The sequence below is a fragment of the Diabrotica virgifera genome, chromosome 2 (assembly GCF_917563875.1).
Source record: "Diabrotica virgifera virgifera chromosome 2, PGI_DIABVI_V3a".
Lineage (NCBI taxonomy): Eukaryota > Metazoa > Arthropoda > Insecta > Coleoptera > Chrysomelidae > Diabrotica > Diabrotica virgifera.
Window position 1 is genome coordinate 66,100,398 of NC_065444.1, and position 13,977 is coordinate 66,114,374.

The 13,977-nt window shown below is 34.0% G+C and overlaps 1 protein-coding gene across 2 annotated transcripts in view; it reads left to right on the top strand.

The window, feature by feature from the left end:
* Window positions 1–13,977, top strand: part of LOC114329927 (transmembrane protein 65) — a 244,401-nt gene that overhangs the window by 185,782 nt on the left and 44,642 nt on the right. The gene's annotated exons all lie outside the window — the stretch shown is intronic.

Below are 13,977 nucleotides of genomic sequence, written 5' to 3' on the forward strand. Positions count from 1 at the left end.
AAGTACAAAGGGAAAAAGTCAACAATTAAATTATTGTAAATTAAAATAGAAAATTTCGGTTTAACCAGTTATCAAAAAAATTTGGTTTTCAGCAAATGAGTTGTTTGCAACAGCTGTTAAATTGTATAATTTTAGTTCCAATCTAACATTAATTTAATTATACTGCGAGGCATAAGTTTTTTACAGATTAACGAATTCCGCTATTTTTTTTAATATTTTAGATTTTTCTTTGGTATTTACACAGTTGGGCAAATATTTACTCAAACAACTTTTTTTTGAACGTATGCCGGGTGGAAGAAAAGAAATGTTTTTCTCATGTTAACTTTGGGACGCCCTGTAGGAAGGACAAGGTACAAGTGTGGGTATATATCAAAATCGTATTGTAGTCTTATGTTTTGTGAACATTTTGCTTTTGGAATGTCCCTGATATCATTAACAACAAAGAAAATAGGTGGTTTTGCTCTTTAACATGTTTTTTAACTGAAACAAAACCAAAATAATATTTACGGAAAAACAACACGAAAATAACGGTTAACAACACTTTAAAAACAGAAAGGCACATAACGTAAACTGTTCTGATCGACTCCTATAAAAGTTATTTGTCGACCACGTAAGCGGTATGCACAACATAAGAGAGACTAGATTGTTTAATGGAGGCTCTGTGATGTTTTGGGGTGAAATCTTCTTGAGAGTAAGTACGGATTTTGTGTCTACGTGGAGACTCTTTAAATAGCGAGAGGTACATTACACATATTTTTTTTTCGTTGAACACTCTTTTCCTGTCGCACTATATATAGGAAATAATTTCATCTTAGTGGTATGATAAGACATGGCCTCCTCACGTATCGCATGTCGTCAGTTAAGACACATATTAAAACGTAAAACTTCTAGTTTCCTTGTTATTAAAGATATCACAGATATCACAGAAACTAAAAAAATAAAACAAAATCAATGGGAAAATCCCAGTAGCTGGCTGTACACCATAATTAAAAAATCATACAGAAGTCAAAACTTCGTTTGTATAAATTAAAATTTGAAATCTAGAGAAGGCAATGGAGTAAACAAACTGATGTGAAAGTAATATTAAAATTACTGAAAGAATATTAGTTATTTAATGATAATGACCTAAAAGATGTTGTCAGAAAATTTAAAATTATGATTTAAAAGAATCCAGTCAAAGAGGAAATAACCTGAATGATAATAATATCAGAAATGTAAAGTGAATTATGTGTCAAACAATTGTAATTTTGAAACGGAATAGATGAAGTTAATGAGTTATAACATAAGAGGCAACCATAGGAATTAGTTAGCGTGTACATTGGGATGATAGTTATATAATAGAGGTTGAAAGTTTTGGTTATTGTCAATATGAAGCAAAAATCTTGATGAACTAATTCATTGAATGGGTTAACTGAAAATTTGAAATTTTATAGTTGGTAATGGAATAAACAGGTTGATATATTGTCGGAATACCATTATACAAACGAAGTTTTTACTTCTGTATGATTTTTTAAAAAAATAAAATGTTCACAAATTATGAGGCTACAGCATAATTTCGATCTATACCCACCTTTGTACCTTTTCCTCCCTACAGGATGTCTCAAACTTTTGTTTCGGTTAAAACACATGTTAAAGAATAAAACCATGTATTTTCTTTGTTTCTAAAGATATCAGGGACATTCAAAAACAAAATGTTAACAAAACATACGACTACAATACCATTCCGATATATACACATATCTGTATATTGTCCTCCCTACAGGGTGTCTCAAACTTACATAAGAAAATCATTTCTTTTCTTCCACCCGGTATAAATACACCAAACAATTTTGAGTAAATTTTTGCCAAACTGTGTAAATACTAAAGAAAGATCTAAAATAATAAAAAAAATAGCGGAATCCATTAATCTGTTCGCGAAAAAGTCTATGCCTCGCAGTTTAAACCGGGAGCAGTCGCGCTCACTTCTGTCATGTAAGTAGTCGCGCGCAGAGAAAAAATCTCACAATACAAATTTAAATGCGAATTAAAAACAAATTTCTATTTTATATTTTTATTTACTTGTTATGTTAAAAATATCTATTTCTAACAATTTTAAAGCTAATTAAAACTTTAAAAGGGTAAACCCTGTAGTTGGCTGTATACCTTTGTTAAGACAACGTAGAATGAAGTAAACACTTCTGTTGTATGTAGGTATATAAATTTATTAAAAAATTCTTAAAATTTATCCACAAGGGAGTGGAAGTACAACAAAACGTTTTCGGTCAAACTGACCATCCTCAGTGTAAACGTCCAGTGTACAAGTAATTGAAACTAGCCACTTGAATAGGTGTAAAACCTCAAAATAACATTATTGCTACATTATGAGCTGTATCACCTGATCACAACAACCTTGTGCAAATTCCGAGCAAGGATGACATACATCCACATGTGATATATTTTTAATCTTAAGACATCGACTTATTGTCGATTACTATACAGCTCATAATGTAGCAATAATGTTATTTTGAGGTTTTACACCTATTCAAGTGGCTAGTTTCAATTACTTGTACACTGGACGTTTACACTGAGGATGGTCATTTTGACCGAAAACGTTTTGTTGTACTTCCACTCCCTTGTGGATAAATTTTAAGAATTTTTTAATAAATTTATATACCTACATACAACAGAAGTGTTTACTTCATTCTACGTTGTTAAAGCTAATTGGTTCTCACCAAAGCCATAAATTCCACAAAAATAAAAGAATAAAAAAAAATAAAAAAAAAATTAAGAACATTTCCAAGCATTACTACGATCCCCTCGAGGCCTTTACGAGTGGAAAACGATTTTGCAAAATTTTTCATTAAGTTGTCACGGAAAAGGATAAAATGTGAGATTTTTTCTAACGGCGCGACTGCTCCCGGGTTAAATTAATACGGCTTAATAAAATTCGACAATTTAGATTGAAGTCGATAAATCTAAATTATAATCACATCGGGAGACACAATTTTTTTCTGATTAAATTAATTCTTAATTGATGGATTTTAAATTGGAAATTTCAAATAAAAATGTGTTTTAAAAGCTGCTCTTGCAATGTGCACATTTTTAGCGACACGAACAGGGCCGGACTGGCTCAAAAAAGGCAAAAAACTTAATAATTCCAGACGAAAGGGGCCAGACCCCCTTTTTAAGCTTTTTAAATCAATATTTTTTGAAATTCTAATGCATATAAGGTAAATCAATATTGTTTGTGAATTTTTTAAAATTTAATTTTAATTCAAATCTATAAACTTTAATATCAGCCAAGGCGAAAAGCTTCTCACTGCCCCCTGTACCTATTCCGTTACAAACTTTATGCACCCAGAATACTATGTGCAATAAATATTTAAACAGAGAGAGTAATTTTACAACTTTTACAGAAGGATCTACTCGTTCAGAAGACGATATAATTCTCTCTAACGTTTGTTAAACGTCATTTTATTTATATAAGTGTATATTTATATAAGTATATACAGGGCCCCCGCTATCATATGTGCAAAGTGTGCAATGCACACGGGCGCCATCCTTTAGGGGCGCCAAAACCCAGGGTAAAAAAATTTAAAAAAAAAGTTACAAAAAAAAAATAAATTTAAAAACAAAAATTGAGGAATGAAATAGGATTAGGAATAAATACACATATACATATTTAAATTAGGTGACAGCGATCTTTTAAAACGTTGTTTTGTTCTTGAAGAACGACTAATAAGAATATAGACCCCAATCATTTGTTTAATGAAATGAAAACGTTAAAGTTATTTTCATTACTTGATGATACTGACCCCTTAAAGTATTTTACAATATATATATATATATATATATATATATATATATATATATATATATATATATATATATATATATATATATATATATATATATATATATATATATATATATATATATATATTTGAAAACAATTTAATCTCCACCCTTCCAAACATAAGCATTTCACTAAGAATTCTTTTGACATTGCTTGTATCTGTAGCTCTCGGCGAGCGATCTTTTTCAAAATTAAAAATCATTTAATTACAATTAGGTCTATTCGTCTATTCGTATTAGGACCTTGGTTCATGAAGGGCTAGCAATATTAGCAATTGAGCAAGAAATTTTTGTTTAAATATATAATACGGTATAAATTTTAGCCATGTAATTAATGAATTTGCAACAGCAAAGTCTCGGAAAATATGGCTACTACAATAGCTAATTTGTATTTTTCTTAATTGTACATATACATAGCCCAGTAAATGAACGTGAAATACGGTGATACCGTGTAATTTTCAGGGTCACCACCGAATTGTATGAAAATTTGGATTTAGGTTCTACTTCCCTTCACTTCAAAGTTGGACTTGTGCCATTGGTTGCTTTTGCTTGAGGGGGTGAAAGTTACCCCTTCCCGGAGGTGAAAAAATATATAGGTTCAAAATAACTAAACAACTTTTGTTCTATAGAGCTTAGTAACTAAATCAATACTTTTCGAGTTCTTCACGAGTGATAATGTTTACTTTTCAACAAAAAAACTCGTTTTAGGCGGTTTTTCCCAAATAACTCAAAAATTAAGTATTTTATCGAAATGATATTGTTATCAAAAATTTAGCTAATAAAAAAACGAAAAAAATGGTATATTCACGAAGTGTACAGTGCGACAAGCGAGTGGTGGCGGCTGACCTTCTCGTATTCTGCATTTGTCGCTGTGTATTTTCGCTCAAGGTCACACGCCAGCACTGGCTTGTCGGCTTGTATAGACCTAGTAAAAGCAAAATTGAAGCTCATGAAAATACGTTCTTGTTCGTCAAACTCTAAATCGAATATTTCAACCTGAAATAACACAAACAAAATTAAAATGTATTGAATTGAGATACTGAAATCTAAATGTATGTAGGTAAATAGCCCAACACCGAAAGGTACAGATGGGTTCAACTGATTAAATAAAATAAAAATAAAATAAAATAACCAAAAAATGAAGCACTTTTCGGGAAAAACTAATTAAAACTTATTATAACTTCTACAATTCAGTTTTTTACCTTATTTCAAGCACCTATCTAAAATACCCACCTACCTTCAAAAAAATAAATAAATAGACATAAACCAAAATGCCTTAAGGGGCGCCAAAATCCTTTTTTGCACATAGGCGCCAGTAGAGCTTACGGGGGCCCTGAGTGTATACCGCTAAGGTATACAATACAACAATAAACAATAAACACGTTTATTGCCTTAATAAAATTTCTAGAGCACACATGTCAGTATTGACTCGTTTAAAATTGAACCATGCTCGCTTTCCATCTCACTTATATAAAATTGGAATACTTAACTCTCCTGTCTGTAGTTGTGACAATATATCCATTGGTGATCTAAATCATATATTTCTAGAATGTTCTCTGAACTCTCAATCTTCTTCAATTCTGTATCAAGAACTAATTCATCACGAGTGTCCATTGCCACTAAATATTACAGCACTCCTTTCTTCCTCAGATAAAGCGGTACTAGATCGCATCATTAATTTTATCAGAAATTCAAAAACAGCGGTATAGTTTAGAAATAGACAATATGAAATCATTTAAAATTATTAAGAATTTACATGTTTTGTGGCAAATAGATTTGGTCTGATGCCAGGATCTCTCTCTCACACACACACAACTCCAAAGTATAATATATTTCAACCTTCTTTTTTCTTTCCAATGTTCCGCTTCTACGCCGTTTTCTTTGTGATACCTCTTCAACTCTTCAGGTATGTACCTGATTATATGTTTCTGGACTCCCGGACAGCTTTTTCTGTAGTTACTATTTTCGGTCCCGCATGTACCTCCCTGTTTGGTTTATCTTCGGCAAACCTGGCTTGACTCTGATTAGATGGTCAATTAGTCTATGTTTTCTCTATACATGAATCGCTTATTTATGAATGGCCTCTTGTCACAAAATGTAAATTTTGGGAAACAAGAAAAAACTGTTTAATTTTATAAAAAACGATTTTATACTTTTCTGATTTTTCGAAACATTTTAAGGACCTTAAAACTCAAAATAAATCATGTTAGTTACACTTTTTAAAATCAATATTGTATTTTTTTATTATTGAAAATAGCTGACAAAAGGCCTTTCATAAACAAAAGTGTTGTTTTACGGGGAAAGGTTTAATTGGTGGATGAATTTACACCGTGTTTATTTATAATTAATATTACTATATTAAAACAGTTCTAAGACAATATAATTAGCTAAAATTAATTGCCATTTTATATATTTTTGCTCATTTTTTGGTTGCAACTGTAGGCCATTGGGCAAGCTCACTGTAAAACCACTTGTGTTCTTGAGAGACGTAACTGCAAAAGTTTCTTCAGGTCATTAATTTTTTCTTGATGAATTGGTACCTTTGATTCATGAGCTTTCCTTGCTAATGAGGAAGGGGAGGATGGCTCAGCAATAGACAGTGGATTAGATAATAATTTGAAGGTTTTGCTAAGAAATCCACCTATAAAATCAGATCCAACAACAACCACTCTTTTTTTTTAATCTTTCGCAAGTAAATTCATGGTAGGAAGAAATAGTAAACATTTCCTTTTTTTTGTTTTTCTCAATTTTACTTTCTTCTGAAACAGTATGTCGCCAACAGTGCTTTTATTTATGAAAAGCCCCTTGTCATTGACATGAGGCTTTTCATAAATAAACAATAATTTTAAACTAATATATCTGATAAAGGAATAACAAGACATGAGGCTTTTCATAAGCAAACTATGTGCGAACAGATGGGTTATCATTTTCTAAGTTAAACGAAAATTTGAAAAAAAGTGACATGAGGCCTTTCATAAATAAGCGATTCACATCCTCTGAATTATATTTCTATTCAGGGTGTCTCTGGTTGTGCAAAAGTGGCTAGTACCATAGCAGGATGTGGGAGGGGTTGGTCGTAGCGAGAGTTGCAGTTGTAGATGAAGTGATTAAAAACGAATTAATTAGACTACAAAATGAGAACCGAAAACTGCATAAGAGAAACGTGTGGGCGAAACCTTGAATATGATGACGTACTGATTATGGTGCATCAAATATTTTATTACTGAAAGAGCTGAAGATCCTGCAGAAATACTCTTTACACTTATAAAGACATGGAATATTACTTGAGTTCCGCTTCGTTTTCGCAAAAAAATCTTAAGTAGGATAAAGAAAAATACACGAAATCTTCAGATACTAATCAAAATAGGTGAAGAGAGCACCAGAATGGGGTTGTAAATAATACCATACAAACAAAGACGTTAGTCTAACAATAAAACACTGAAAACGTTTGTTTTCTATACTTCCACAAAATTTATTATAACTAAGTGACTACAGCTGTTTCGGCGGAGTGCCTTTCTCAAGTGATATAGTTTACAATGTATTTGCCTTTTTAAGTCTTCAACTGAAGAGGTTGAGGAGTGGGGAGCTGTTTGTCTCGAGTTGGTCATTCAGAATTATATCTGTATTTTTCAGTTTATTAATTTCCATAGATTCTAAAAAAGATAGCTTAAGGCCTTTATTTTGAATATGTAGAATTTGAAACTCTTCATTGAAAGAATGATTATGATCTAGAAGGTGAAGTGCGTATGTAGAAGTGTCTGTTTTTCTATTGTTGAATGCCCTTTTGTGTTCTGCTATCCGTTTGTCAAAAGTTCTGCCAGTTTGACCGATGTACGTTTTCGGACAGTCACCACAAGTTAGTTTGTACACACCACTCTGTAGTTGCTTTCTCTTTCGGCTTTTATTGTTCTTAATATATTTGCTTATATATATTTGCAAACTGGCAGAACTTTTGACAAACGGATAGCAGAACACAAAAGGGCATTCAACAATAGAAAAACAGACACTTCTACATACGCACTTCACCTTCTAGATCATAATCATTCTTTCAATGAAGAGTTTCAAATTCTACATATTCAAAATAAAGGCCTTAAGCTATCTTTTTTAGAATCTATGGAAATTAATAAACTGAAAAATACAGATATAATTCTGAATGACCAACTCGAGACAAAGAGCTCCCCACTCCTCAACCTCTTCAGTTGAAGACTTAAAAAGGCAAACACATTGTAAACTATATCACTTGAGAAAGACACTCCGCCGAAACAGCTGTAGTCACTTAGTTATAATAAATTTTGTGGAAGTATAGAAAACAAACGTTTTCAGTATTTTATTGTTAGATAAAATGAACTTCCATCAAGTAACGGTCGAATCCATCAATTAAAGACGTTAGTTTTCAGCCGTGACTTACACTTGCGTCAATTACAATGTGTCAATTACAAACCGTTAAAAAATAAGAAACACTTGCCAACTAGATCACTCATAGGAAATCTAGAGAGGAATTGAAATCGCCAGAGCAGGACTCATGAACATGAGAAACATACTTTGCAACCCAAAATTTGCCGTAGCAGGAAGACCGAGAACACTAAAATCTTATTTTTGGATTTTCTTCAGGACCTTGCTTCTGTATGGCTGCGAAACATGGACACTCAAACAAGGCGATATCAATAAGTTAAATTGAATGAATGAATATGAATACTCGTCCACCGTCGTCATATCTTGGACATGTAATGCACCACAAGAAAAACGAACAGCTACAACTAATTATTGAGTGAACAGTTGAAAAAGAACTGGGGAAGAAGTAAGGTTAATGGCTCAGGAATATAGACTGGACCAAAACTGAAAAAAATGCTCTCGTACACCAAGCCCACGATATACAAAACTTTGCCCTACTGGTCACCAGCCTCAATAGAGATGGTACATAGGAGGATGATATTAAAAGTCAATCTTGAGACGGCGGCGGCGTATGCATTTTATTGATTCATGTGTTGCTTCAATGAAGTTACTCGATGGTCCTGGATATGCAGTGGAGGGGAATAATGCACATTGTGAATACTATGGATTATAAAAAAAATGAATAACCATTTTCAATTTCGTTGCAACACAAAACTACAGCCGCATCATTATTCCAGTTCAATCAGAGAGTGCAGCAAGCACCTCTACCGGTTTCGAAGATTATTATTATCTCATCAGGAAGCACATATGCTGCTCTCTCTGACCCAACTAGGACAAACCCCGGCGTGCAGTCACGGATTGCAACGAACGAAATGGCAGGGATGCCCTAGCGGCAACTGCTATCAAAAAACTAAGTTTTCAATCTAATAGCACATAAAACAACATCCAAAATGTCATTATACATCCTACCAGACTGAAAACAATGGGAACCTTCTCTGGTAACACCTCCGAGTCTTCTACAATTTGCAAGCCATAACGGATGCTGAGACTAAGGAAGATGAGGGAATTTTACAATTTATAATTCACGTCCCATCTGCTCAGCGCGGTAAAGTTCCAACGAGAATGGTTCCCTTCGTACTCCAATGGGAGTAAACATAAATCAAAAATGAATAATTATTTTCAATTTCGTTGCAACACGAAACTACAGCCGCATCATTATTCCAGTTAAATCAGAGAGTGCAGCAAGCACCTCTACCGGTTTCGAAACTTATTAGTCTCTCATTAGTCAGCCTCACTGGACTGGAATAATGATGCGGCTGTAGTTTCGTGTTGCAACGAAATTAAAAATGGTTATTAATTTTTGATTTATATTTACTCCCATTGGAGTACGAAGGGAACCATTCTCGTTGGAACTTTACCGCGCTGAGCAGATGGGACGTGAATTATAAATTGTAAAATTCCCTCATCTTCCTTAGTCTCAGCATCCGTTATGGCTTGCAAATTGTAGAAGACTCGGAGGTGTTACCAGAGAAGGTTCCCATTGTTTTCAGTCTGGTAGGATGTAGAATGACATTTTTGGATGTTGTTTTATGTGCTATTAGATTGAAAACTTAGTTTTTTGATAGCAGTTGCCGCTAGGGCATCCCTGCCATTTCGTTCGTTGCAATCCGTGACTGCACGCCGGGGTTTGTCCTAGTTGGGTCAGAGAGAGCAGCATATGTGAATCCTGATGAGAGACTAATAAGTTTCGAAACCGGTAGAGGTGCTTGCTGCACTCTCTGATTGAACTGGAATAATGATGCGGCTGTAGTTTCGTGTTGCAACGAAATTGAAAATGGTTATTCATCTTTTATTTATGTTTACTCCCATTGGAGTACGAAGGGAACCATTCTCGTTGGAACTTTACCGCGCTGAGCAGATGGGACGTGAATTATAAATTGTAAAATTCCCTCATCTTCCTTAGTCTCAGCATCCGTTATGGCTTGCAAATTGTAGAAGCCTCGGAGGTGTTACCAGAGAAGGTTCCCATTGTTTTCAGTCTGGTAGGATGTAGAATGACATTTTTGGATGTTGTTTTATGTGCTATTAGATTGAAAACTTAGTTTTTTTTACTATGGATTATGTATCCACAGAGAACGGCAGTTCTCACCAGTGGCGCACAACACCCCTACAAGCGACACTATATATACACGAAATTTTCGATTTTCTAAACCTGACTGAATTGAAAATTGGGCCAAATCCCATCTTAAGTTTAGGAAAAGACTCGTCCATCTATATGTTACTTCTCCATTTTGGTCCAAGGGTGTGGATTTTACGGCCCTTCCCATTTAAAGCCTGTTTTTCGTTCTCGTCCCCAAAACTCCCAAAAATTTCAAAAATTTAAGCCCGACCTTTGCGGCTTCTGATAGCATAGATCATTACCTTTCCAACGCATGTTTAATTTTGAAAATCGGTTATAAAATTCAAAAGTTATCGAGCTCAGAAATATGACTAATTTTTATTTAAAAAATGGAAAATGTTTGTGGATATATATGTATGTATGTATGTATGTATGTGTGTGGAAAAGTTAAACCGATCTGAATTTTTTTTTCTGTGTTTCAAGAGGGTGTGAGGGCCGATTCAGAACCGGTCTAATTTTTGACTTCTGACTACCCGTAAGTTAGCTAGAGGACTAGGTAAATACAAAATAGCATATTTTTTGGGCGTATATATCTTAGGTTCAAGGAAAGACAGGAAAACTAAAAATACACCAAATTAATAGGGTTGAGTTAAGCTTTCAAATGGCGTTTAAGCGATCAAGCTGAGACATACGCAGTGCTCACCATAGCCAAAAAACTGAAAAATTAAACTTTTAAAATTTTGGTTTTTCGACAATTACTCAAAATTTCAACCTACGAATTTCGCCAATAACAGCGTTTGTAGAAGAACTTAGGACGCGTCTAACGGTGTATACCTTATATCTGGGAAAATTCGAATTTTTAAGTTATAGGCTTCATAAGTATGATCAAATCTATTTCTTATGGGAAAAAACGGTTTTTCAAGCTCAATAATTCCTGTAATACGTTCAGTTATCATACTCGATCTTGGATGCATCAGATACTACTTGTCAATACGTTTCAAATTCATGTTTAGTGATCAACATCAGGTAAGTCGTTCAGAAGTTATAGAGCTCCAAAAGTATAATTAGTCCAGGAACTGAAATTTTTCACTTCGCAATTTTTACAGAATGGATCGATTTGCTTAAAAATTTGACAATAAGTAATGGATAGTCCAAGGATCAAAATCTACATGATGCCGAAAGACGCTTTTACCATGGGGTGGTTGCCACCTCATCTCGAGGGTGGAATTTTTTTTTATATTTTGACCGCAAATGCTGGTAAAAATATTAATTATAAGCAAAAAATGTTCATTATACATTTTTTTGATAAAATTAATAGTTTTCGATTTATTAGTTATCGAATCTGTTAGTTTTATATCGGAAAGATTACCAGATAAGGGCAGTTCTCGCCAGTGGCGCAGAAATACACCCTCTACACGCGACACTATTATATATACGAAATTTTCAATTTTCTAAATCTGACTGAATTGAAAATTTTGCCAACTCCCATCTTCAAGTTCAGAAAAAGACTCACCCATTCATATGTCAACCATCCATTTTGGTCCAAGGGTGTCGATTTTACGGCCCTTCGTATTTAGGGTCTGTTTTTCGTTCTGGTCCCCAAAACTCCCAAAAACGTCGAAAATTTGTCCAACCTTTGCGGCTTCTAATAGAACTGATCATTACCTTTCCAACGCATGTCTAATTTTGAAAATCGGTTATACCATTCAAAAGTTATAGAGCGTAGAAATGTGACTCAATTTTTATTTAAAAAAGGGAAAATGTTTGTGGATATGTATGTATGTGTGTTTGAAAGTTAAACCGATTTTATATTTTTCTCTGTGTTTAAAGAAGGGGTCAGGACCGATTTAGAACCGGTGTAGTTTGTTACTTTTGATCACCCATAAGCCAGCTATAGGACTTGGTAGGTACAAAACGGCATATTTTTTGGGGGTATATATATTCGGATCACGAAGAGGCAGGAGAACCGCAAATGCATCAAATCAATAGTGTTGACTTAGCTTTCAAATAGTGTCTAAGCCGTCAGGATCAGACATATACACGGCTCAGTATAGCCGAAAAACTGAAAAACTAAACTTTGAAAATTTTGGTTTTTCGACAATTACTCAACATTTCAACGTACGAATTGCGCCAATAACTTAGCGTTTGTAGAAGGACTCAAGACGAATCTAACGACGTATACCTCATATCCGGGAAAATTCGAATTTTTAGGTTATAGGCTTCATAAATATGATAAAATCTATTTCCTGTGGGAAAAACGGTTTCGAAAGCTCAATAATTCCTGTAATAGCTTCAGTTATCATACTTGACCTTAGATCCATCAGATACTACTGGTTAATACGTTTCAAACTCATGTTTACTAATCAAAAGCGGTTAAGCCGTTTAGAAGTTATTAAGATACAAAACTATAATCCAATTAACAATTATTCCCCAAATGGTTTATGTAGTTGTAGTGGTTACGACGCTAAATTTGATCTGGCAACGGGCAATCCGACTTCATTTACCGGCCATCTCAATATATTTTTTTTCAATCTATTTCGAATAGAAAAAAATCTAGTGTACATTCGATGGACACTAGATCATTTGGGAGATAATGCAACAAAAGTGACAATTTATAAAGCTTGACGTGTAATAGAGGAACATTGCATTCAACTTCATACATTTAATTTATAAATACCTTTGAAAAACTCCTGATACAAGAATAAAAAACCGCTAAACGCCGTAAAAATGAGTGGCGCATAAAATATTCCAGCTACAAAAGATCTGATATGAATGTTACGTGGCGCGAAAATGGATTTTCATTTGATGCAAAGCAAAATTTTAGTTTTATTTTAAAATATTTTTCCATAATATTTGCTAAATTTGAAGTAAACGCGCCACAAAAGAGTTTCAAAATTCAAACTGTATCAAAGTTACTCTTTTGTGGCGCGTTTACTTCAAATTTAGCAAATATTATTGAAAAATATTTTAAAATAAAACTAAAATTTTGTTTTGCAGCAAATGAAAATCCATTTTCGCGCCACGTAACATTCATATCAGATCTTTTGTAGCTGGAATATTTTATGCGCCACTCATTTTTACGGCGTTTAGCGGTTTTTTATTCTTGTATTGATATACAGGGTGTCCCAGACTAATTTATCCAGGCTATATCTCTTTAACCAATACAGATTTTCTAATGGGACAAAAACGGATCTATTCTATTTGTAATGTACTTTAACATGGCGTAGAAAAAATCATCCCCTAAATATTCATCCCTTAGTTACAACCCCTAACTGTAATTTTTTTAATAGCACCCTGTACATTTTTTTATAGTTTTGGATGTGGTCTTCTATCGTCTATTCCAGGGGTTCTCAAAGTGGGTGACGCGGCAACCTAGGGTGCCTCAAGCATTTGCCAGGGGTGACGTGGAATATTTAAGAAAAGTCGAACAACCGGCCGCTGTGCCACTGTTCAATCGAAACATGCTCACTATTTGTACTAGTGTATTCTCGATGGCGACCGAGACGCAAACGGCAGAATTCGACCGACGCGACTGCTTTTGCTGGAAAACCCCATACCATTTCCGAGGAACTGATTAAACATTGCGTGAAGGATATCATACAATGCATGTTAGGTCCAGATATGACCAAGAA